A 9017-nucleotide genomic window follows, 5' to 3' on the forward strand; every position below is an offset into this window, starting at 1 on the left:
CCCCTCCCAGGATTGGAGCTAGGACACCAATAGATAGCGTGGAAGTCAGGTTTACTCCATCCCCACACAGAGTTCACCAAGTCCTCATTAGTAACTAAAAAAGTAGGAGCTACAGTGGTGGCATTTTGCTTAACAACTTTCCCTTGGTCTATTTTGGTCAGAGTCCAATTAAATGGCTGGTGTGCATAGTCCCCTTGTACAGGCCAGGTACAACATATAACTAATATGTACAGAATTTGCCAGCAAGGGTGGAGTCCAAACCACCCCAGAACTTGATTATCATTATTTCCCCCTTCCCGCTGTTTGGTTTGACATGTTATTGCCGGGCTCACCTTTACCCTTGGGAGATCAGTACCCTTGAGGCAGTTCTTGAAATACCTTTGAATTGTCCCAGTTTGAGGGCTTTTTCCTCCACTGCTTCTTATCCCTCTGCCTCGCTCGCCGACCCGGTTGCTTCGAGCCGCGAGGTGTACCATCTTCTCGGCAGCAAGGATATTCTTCAGGAGGACCCTTACTCTGTTTTTTGCTGCCTCTTTTTGAATGATTCCCAATTCTTATCCTTCACTTGCGGTGAATTACACTGAATTCCAGGTAAAGTCTTCAGGCAATTCCCTTTTATAATTTGAACAATTAGGGGAATTGGTTCATTAGAGTGGTAACAACAATTTTCAGGCCTAGCCCCCTTAGTAAACACCTCCCACCACTCTTGGGATTCCCTTGGTAGGGTCCCGTTCTCTTCTCCAATCTTTAGGACTGACTTTGTCAGTTCTCTTTCTAATTGGTAACACCCTTTACAAATACCCCTAGGAGGGGTACCTCTATAACTATGGACCCACCACCGTTCCTGGCAGATTTTACAAATATAGCATACAAAAGGGTAACAATCACAATCCTTATTTGTACAATAGACTCTAAAATCATCAGTTACAGGATATCCATAATCCAATATCTCACTATACCAGCTGGTTTGTACAATTTTTACTGAGTCCATTAAGTCAGTTTAAATGTGACCTTAAGATCTCCGGGTTGGCTGGTTATTCTCCAGGGGTCTTCGGCAGCAGCAGCAGTAATCGGTCCCTTTATTCGGCTCGCATGTGTCCATCCCTTCTCGGCGGTTCTGACTGCAGTTTCTGTAGTAAGTAAAACAACATAGGGGCCTTCCCAGTTTGGGATTAGTGAGGTTTCTTTCCAGGTTTTTTTATTAACACCTTATCACCTGGTTTTATATTATAAAAGGGCCTTTTTAAATCAGGAAGACTGAGAACCGGTGCATTTACTAATTCTGCCTTGAGGTCCTGTAGTTTTTCCTCATCTTCCCAAGTCCACTTAAGCAAGCCTTCTTTTGTTAGTTTCTCATATAGGAATTTTACTTTCCCGCTAAATCCCTCTATCCATTGTCTACAGTACCCAAACAGTCCTAACAGCTGTCTAACCTCCCGCTTTGTCCTTGGCCCTGGCATAGCTAAGATTCCCTTAACCCTTTCTGGGTCTAGTTTCTTCGTTCCTTGATTCAGTCTTTGTCCGAGATACTTCACCTCTTTTTCCACAAATTGTAATTTGGATTTTGACACTTTGAGTCCTTTCAGGCTTAGAAAATTGAGTAATCTTTTACTCTCTTCCCTGACAATTTCCTCTTCTTTCCCAGCTACTAACAAGTCATCTACATACTGAATCAGGACAGCCCCTTCTCTCAACTGAAAATCTGTAAGCAGCTGCTCCAGTGCCTGGCCAAATAAATTAGGGGACTCTGTAAACCCTTGTGGGAGTACCGTCCAACGGAGTTGTTGTTTCCTGTGGGTGTCTGGGTCTTCCCATTCAAAGGCAAAATAGTCCCTACAACTTTCTTTAAGGGGACATGCCCAAAATGCATCCTTTAAATCTATAACACTATACCACTGATTTTCGGGGCCTAACTGACTTAATAAAGTATGAGGGTTAGTTACTACAGGGAATCTTTCTACAGTCCTTTTGTTAATTTCTCGTAAGTCATGTACCAAACGGTATTTCCCATCGGGTTTTTTAACAGGAAGGATAGGAGTATTAAAAGGGGACATGCAGGGTTCTAATAACCCTTGTGCTTTTAATCTTTCAATTTCAGGTTTGACCCCTTTCCTTCCTTCATTTGGAATTGGGTACTGCTTAACTCTAACTGGGACTTCAGGATTTCTTAATATTATCTCAAAAGGTTTTATGTCCAATCGGCCAGCTTTTTCTGGGGTATACCACACTTCAGGGTTAATTTTCTGTTCGTCCTCTACCCGAAGAGGACATAATTTAATATTTAGCTTCTTGTCATTTATGTCGATTCCAATTCCTAATTCAATCATCAAATCTCGTCCCAGTAAGTTATAGTCAGCCTCTGGAACTAACAACAGTGACCCTATACCTATTTTGGAGCTGGTTTCAAAAATCACGTCTTTGATTACAGGCACTTTAAAGGCTTCCCCTTTTGCCCCAACTACCTGTATTGTTTCTCTTGATAATTTACACCCTGAGGGAAGGGTTTGAACCGTTGATCTCTCAGCTCCTGAGTCCACAAGAAACTCATATTCTTGCTGCTGGGGACCAATTTTTAGTTTTACCAGGGGCTCTGTTTTTTCCTGGGTCCCCAGCAAATAGAGCCCCTGACCCCCTCAATCTTCCTTGAATTGCTTTTCATCTGCCAACCTTTTTCTGCATTCCCGCCGAAAATGCCCTCTCTTACCACAATAAAAGCAGCTTCCTTGTCCACTCTCCTTTTCTCTTCTCCCTTCTTCTACCTTCTGGCCCTTCAGCTTACTTCCCTGGAACTGACTAAACGTTCCCCTCTGCCCTTCACGTACCACAGCCATCATCACTCTTGCTTGTTTCCTATGTCCTTCCTCCTCTCTCCGTACATACACTTTCTGAGCTTCCCGCAACAATTCATCCAGGCCTCTACCATGCCAATCCTCAATCTTTTCCAATTTTCTCCTAATATCAGGCCAGGCTCTGGCCACAAACTGGGTCTTTAACAACATCTGTCCTTCCGGAGTGTCAGGGTTTGCTCCGGAGTACAGCTGAAAAGATCTCCGGAGCCATCCTAACCATTCCGTGGGGTCCTCATCTTTCTTTTGACTCTCACAAAAAGCTTTATTCACATTCTGCCCCTTAGGGACTGATTCTCTGATCCCCTGGATAAGAATTGTTCTTAAGTCTGCCATATGTGTCCTATGCAGGGGATCCTGCTTATCCCAATTAGGACGCTGTAAAGGCCATTTAGTATCTGCTTGGGGTCCTGCCTGATGGTCTCTATCCCAAATCCTCAGACCGGCCGTCCTGATCATCCCTCGCTCCTCAGATGTGAATAAAATCCCCAGTATTGACTGCATTTCATCCCACGTATACACATTGGGCCCCAGAAACTGATCCACCCGCTCTGCAACTCCGAGGGGGTCTTCCAATAGATGTCCCATTTCTTTCTTGAGCTCCCTCACATCTCCTGAATTAAGAGGTACCTCCACATAACCTATTCCCGGAATTTGGGCTGGTTGTCCCTGCTGACCAGCATTAGGATTAGGGATCATTCCCAAAGCTACTTCCCTTAATGGATATAGAGCTTGCCTTTCCCTCTCGCTTGTCCCCCTTGTTAGGCTACGAGTAACACGACGATTTTCCTCAGGGACCGGTTCCAGGACTTCTACTTCCTGGTTTTCAAGATCCCCCCCTTGATCTAAATTGGGGTAGACTACTGGTGGTGCTGGTGGAGGTGGAGGAGGGGGAGGTATGTATGGTAGAGGGGGTGCAGTTGGAACCTCCTCAGGCTTTTTATTTTTCTTCTTTTTTTTTTTTTTTCTCCCTGGGTGCTTAAGGCAAAAAGTTTTGCTCTTGTTTCCCCCACTATCCAGAGAGCAGCGTACTTGCGCTCTTCCATATCAAAAGGTTCTTTAGAATTTACATAAATGTTTAATGACTGGCAAATCCAGTCCTCGAATCTTCCAAACACTGGCCAAAATAAATTATCACCACAGATTTGTTTCCCTCCCCATACTTCCATACAATAATGTATCATTTTTGCCCTATCCTTCCCTTTTCTTGAAGGGTATTCATCCCAAGATTTTATTATTAAACCTAACGGACTGTCAGGTGGTATCTGAGGAAACTTTACTGGGGTCCCCGTCCCCATGGAATCAGAGGGCTTGCTTTTCCTCTGTCCCATCTTCCAGGACACCTTCACACACACACACACTCGCGGCCCCCTGTTCGTGGCCCAGCCCCTCTCGGGGTCTGGAAACCGCACTACTTAGAGGTCCACACTTGCCTCGTCCTAAAAGGACGTCTCGTACGTTATGTCCTGGGATCCCAACCCCAACCGAGCGGATCCCACTTTTATACTCACGCTGTCCTGCGTCTTCGCCCGGGCTTCGTGCACAAAGATTACGGGGTTACCGGTATCCCTTTTGCTTAATACCGAATTTAGGTTCGTCGGTAAGGGCCCGAGAAGGAAAAGCCTGCACCAGGGCCGCTGAAAAGGCAGCGGGGCGCCTCCCTGATTAGGAATTCCTGCCCGTTTGCCCTTATCCGAGTCACGGCACCAAATTTGTTATGGACAAAGTCAATTGGGGAGGCTAATTATAGATAAATCAATTAACAAGAATTTATTAAGCAAGCGGTATTAAGCAAAAAACAGCGCTGGGCGGCCGGGGAGTTTCCACTCTGCCACGGCGCACCTTCCCCCTTTGACCTTTTTGTTTTTATAGTCCCCCCTCTTTTTCGGTTGACGTATTTTCTCTCTATGCACTCTGCGCCGGTGCAATTGGTTGCTAGGGGGTCCTTTTTCTCTCTGCCCTTGGTGATCATAGGGATGAAGGCTCCTTATCTTCTTTGCCGGTTGTCCTTGGTCTAAAAGTTAGCTTGTATATAGTTAGTTACACAGTCTTCTGTGCTAGCTGCATTTGCACAATTCTTAAGCAGAATACTTGTTGTTTATCAAACCCCCCCCTTTTTTTTTTTCTCCTCTTTCTCTTCTCACAGTCTGAAATTCTCTATTCAGTTTAAATTCTTATTTTCTTTCAATGTTCGTTTTGATGAACAAAGACCTTTTTATTACAACTAATAACTTAAAATCACACTTTATTAAAAATATAAAACGGTGAAGCAACGTATCATAAAAAATCCCATTATTATCACTACACAGATATACGTATATACATATATCTATATACAGATAGATAGATAGATCATATATCCATCTCAACAGCAGCATCTGGGACCGATTCCTGTTTTCTCTCTTGTCTCCTAAATTTATTAGCCATAGAGGATGGAGTAAGGAAATTATTTTATTTATCACCTTGTTCTCCAGAAACCTGAAAAACAAAATAAAACAGAACAAAAAGAAAAAAAAAGAAAACCACATTTGAAAGGCAGATCCTCACCAGCAGCTGGTCCATCTCCTACGGGGGACCATATTCTAGGGCACTTTTGGTGCACTTGCCTGAACCTGTCAGGGCACTCTGTGCCTGCAGAAGAGATTTTTTTTGTCAGGGAGAGGCAAGGGGAGGAGAAATAACGTTCTAGACAGCTCAAATCCATTACTGTGCCACTTCCTGTGCAGCAGGTCCTGTGACAGGATGGGAACTGAGGGTGCTTGAAATTTAAAAGCTGAAGACACCAGCACAAGGTGTCCTTTTGCTTTGTCAAGGAAGTGATTCCCAAATCACAAAGCCCCCCCACCATCGTCCCTCCCACCACCACCTGAAAGCCTCTTGATTCTCTTCTCAAAAACACAAGGGACACCTCAGAGTTCAGCAAGTTCTGCCAGTGCAGCCCTCGGTGCGCCCGTCTCCAGGTCTGTCCCCCTTGCTTTCATCCTCAGCCACGTCATTCTTCAGCCGTGGACAGGAAATTGTCCCCATTTCTCCCGTACTTCCCTGGTTACCTTTTCTCTAAGCCGTGCAGGACCCCCGAGAGGAGGCTGTGATCCTCTATCAGCTCATGGGCAGCTCTAGAGGTGACACGGGCAGCACTCTGTCGTATCTCCAGAATACGACGCTGAAACAGACAATGCAACTTGTTCTTTTACAGCCAAGATCTGATTATCTAAAATAAAATGAGCAATTTGGCTGGTACCCCATCAACTTCCAGCTAAAATGAACACCGCCTGTTCTCAGCAACTCCAGAGAAGGAAAGACATTCTCCCTTCAACGCTTCCCACCACAGGTGCTGCTCTTACAAGAAGTATTCAGGTAGCAAGACAATTTTCTCTTTTTGTCCGAGGTTTTGATACCTGAAATCCTCAGGGTGGATGCTCCCAAACCTGAGAGTTCCCGGCAGGCGAGTTTCCCTCCTGCCGAAGCACTGTGCAGGTGACAAACGTGCTGGCTGGGGAAATAGAGACCCCAAAAAGAAAAGGCCCCGACTGCAGGAGCAAAACCACGGCACCCCCGTGAGGCTCCACGACGGCAGGAACCGGTCCCGGTTTCAGGGGATAAGGATGGGACCGGTTTAGACACAAGCAAAATTATTTCTCCCTCCACACATCCACAAAACCAACAAGGAACAGATTTTCAAGAGGACCAAGGCAGAATCAGCTGTTCCTTTCTGTTTGGTACTTGAGATCTCGAGGCCAATACAAGCTTTTGTGGTTTTGGGGTATTTGGGAACTGTTCTTTTTAAATTCTTACCTGGGAGCCCTGGTCACACAAAGGACTGCTGAAAAAGGCAAGAATGACCTGGAAAATCCTCTGGTAGACATAGAGCTCACAGCAATGTTTGTCACGCAGCCCTTCCCCAAGAAATCTGAGGATCCACTCGTGCTGTTTTGTACTGGAAGCCATAAAGAAAAATACCACCGTCAGACATTCAGACATTTCCAAAGGATACCTGCTCCTAAGAGCACAAAACCCCGGTTCCCTCTGAGTGCCAGCTCAGGAATTACCACAGCTTGTTCTGGACTTCTCAATTTTCCATTCCTATCAAATTTAATCGCTAACATCCACTGGGAACAGTCAGTCTGCAGCCCAAACATGCAGTGGAAATGGAATTTTAGAAGTTGCTGTTTCTAAAATACTTCAGTTGAACTCAAAGTTACTAACCTAAACTCAAAGAGGAATTGTAGCTAGCCGGGGCAGAACATTCTCTTCTCGTGCTCACAGAGCATACGCAGCACAACTCCTTGTGCGTTAGTATTAAGAAGACAACAAAAACCCCACAGAAATAACATTTTGAATTCCTATATGAAACAGAAGAAAGACCCTTCTAATTAACTACCTGTGGGAGAATGAGGTTTCATTGTATTTTTGCGGCTGTTTCTAATACATTTCTGAAGAATTACTGGGTACCTAAAATGGGACTCTTACCTCAAAATCAAAACTGTAGAAAAGCTGGAGAAAACCTGGTACCTTTCTCAGGTCCAAATACCAGTGTGACAGAAGGAATCTCTTTACCCTTATGTACACGTGCTCCTCTGTAAAGAGAAAAGGCTGGCATGGTGGAGGAGGACAGCGCTCCCAATCCACAAGCACGGACGACAATTCGTGGAAGCTGCAGTCAGTGAGCGTGCAGCGCTCCGAGCTGGGAGAACAGCCCGGCAACTGCAGAAGGCCTTTGCTCTGAGGCGCGTTCCCATTGCTGCCCACCCTCCCCTTCTCTTGCCCAGGAGGAAAAGTTCAGGCAAGAGCGCACGAGCACAGAGCAGGTGAGGGGATCGACACTCCCCAGGGCTCTGTTTTTCACCCCAGCAGTGACACACGCAGCACGTTCCAGTACCTGGCTTCAGGATCTGCTGTGCCACGCGAGCAGCGCAGAGGGTGAGGGAGAAGGTGAACCTGAGGCTTGGCTGCCTGATTCCGTTCTGCACGGCATCCAAGAGATACAGCAACGGCAAGGGCCCCGGGAGAGAAGCCTGAAGCACAGCCCAAATGAACACAGCAGGAGCACAAAGACATCGATCAGCTTCCGGGACATTTCACGGGTCACACAGGTAAGAGCCCCAGTTCAGCAAATCTGAGGGTTTGGTGACGTCAGGATCAAAACACCCGGAAACCTGTGAGAAAGAAACTGAACTGCAGCCGGCTAAAAGCCGACCCTGCCTCAAACTCCTTCAAACAACTTGTTCACGAGGAGGCAGGGATTGATTCAATACTCACCAGCCCATCTGGCCAAGGTCAGAGCTCTGTGCCCACCCAGGACACGGCAGCCAGCAGGGACCCTTCTCCCACTCTCCAGCACGGACCTGTGAAGCCAGGGAGAAGTTTACAGAACAGAAGCAGCCAGAAGATGCTCTCTACTTCCATATGCTCTCTGATCGATCATTCCCAAGGAAAGTCCCCACGGATCGGAAGCAACAACCTCTCATTTCTCCTCCGCAATCATCACTGCTTGCCTTTCTGTGCGTTTCCTCCTGTGCCTGTCCCCAGAGCACATTAAGTCCATCTTTTGTTCCCAACCGCAGCTCTCCAGCACAAATGCCACTCCTTACACACACAAAGCAAACAGTCATCTGCTACAGGTTTTGGCTTAGAAAGTAAAAACTTGAGTGCGTCCGGCTACGTGATTAAAACACAGAGACGCACGGGTGGACATAGATGGAAAGCTTTTCAGGAGAGAAAAGAGCTGATCCGCTAGCACGCCTCCATACAGCTTCAGAAAAATCAGAATCCACAGCAACTCCTAAGACCCCTGCTGAGGAACCCAGCCCTCCTGGGAACACCCAATTCAGCAGCCACGGGAAAAGGATGGGAGAAGCCAAGCTTGGGGTGAAAAAAAGATGACATCAATACAGCAGCCTGTAAAAAGCCTTCACACAGCAATAATGGAAACCAGTCCCATTTGCTCCGTCCCTGCTTTTTGGGATGACACAAACAGGAAATGAAAACACGTGAAACACAAGGCACACCTAGGGTGTGCCAGGTGCTCCTTTTGGCAGCGTGGATGACAAAGGTCTCTCTGCGCACTTACAGGCAGCCCGGTTTCAATCCATCCTTAGCCCAAGCCTTCCTCGCCTCCCATTCGCCAGCGCTCTGCTCTGGCCTTTGGAGCGCTGGCCCCGTCCTCCCGCA

The 9017-nt window shown here is 46.5% G+C and overlaps 1 long non-coding RNA gene across 1 annotated transcript; it reads right to left on the reverse strand.

The window, feature by feature from the left end:
• Positions 1-5931: 5931 nt before the first annotated feature.
• LOC128811605 (uncharacterized) lies at positions 5932-7571 on the reverse strand. Its single transcript, XR_008438404.1, has 3 exons — positions 7317-7571; positions 6642-6783; positions 5932-6009 (listed from the first exon to the last, which is right to left on the reverse strand). It is a non-coding gene; the product is annotated as an uncharacterized LOC128811605 (long non-coding RNA).
• Between the last annotated feature and the right edge of the window lie 1446 nt (positions 7572-9017).

This window comes from Vidua macroura, chromosome 9, assembly GCF_024509145.1.
Source record: "Vidua macroura isolate BioBank_ID:100142 chromosome 9, ASM2450914v1, whole genome shotgun sequence".
Taxonomy (NCBI): domain Eukaryota; kingdom Metazoa; phylum Chordata; class Aves; order Passeriformes; family Viduidae; genus Vidua; species Vidua macroura.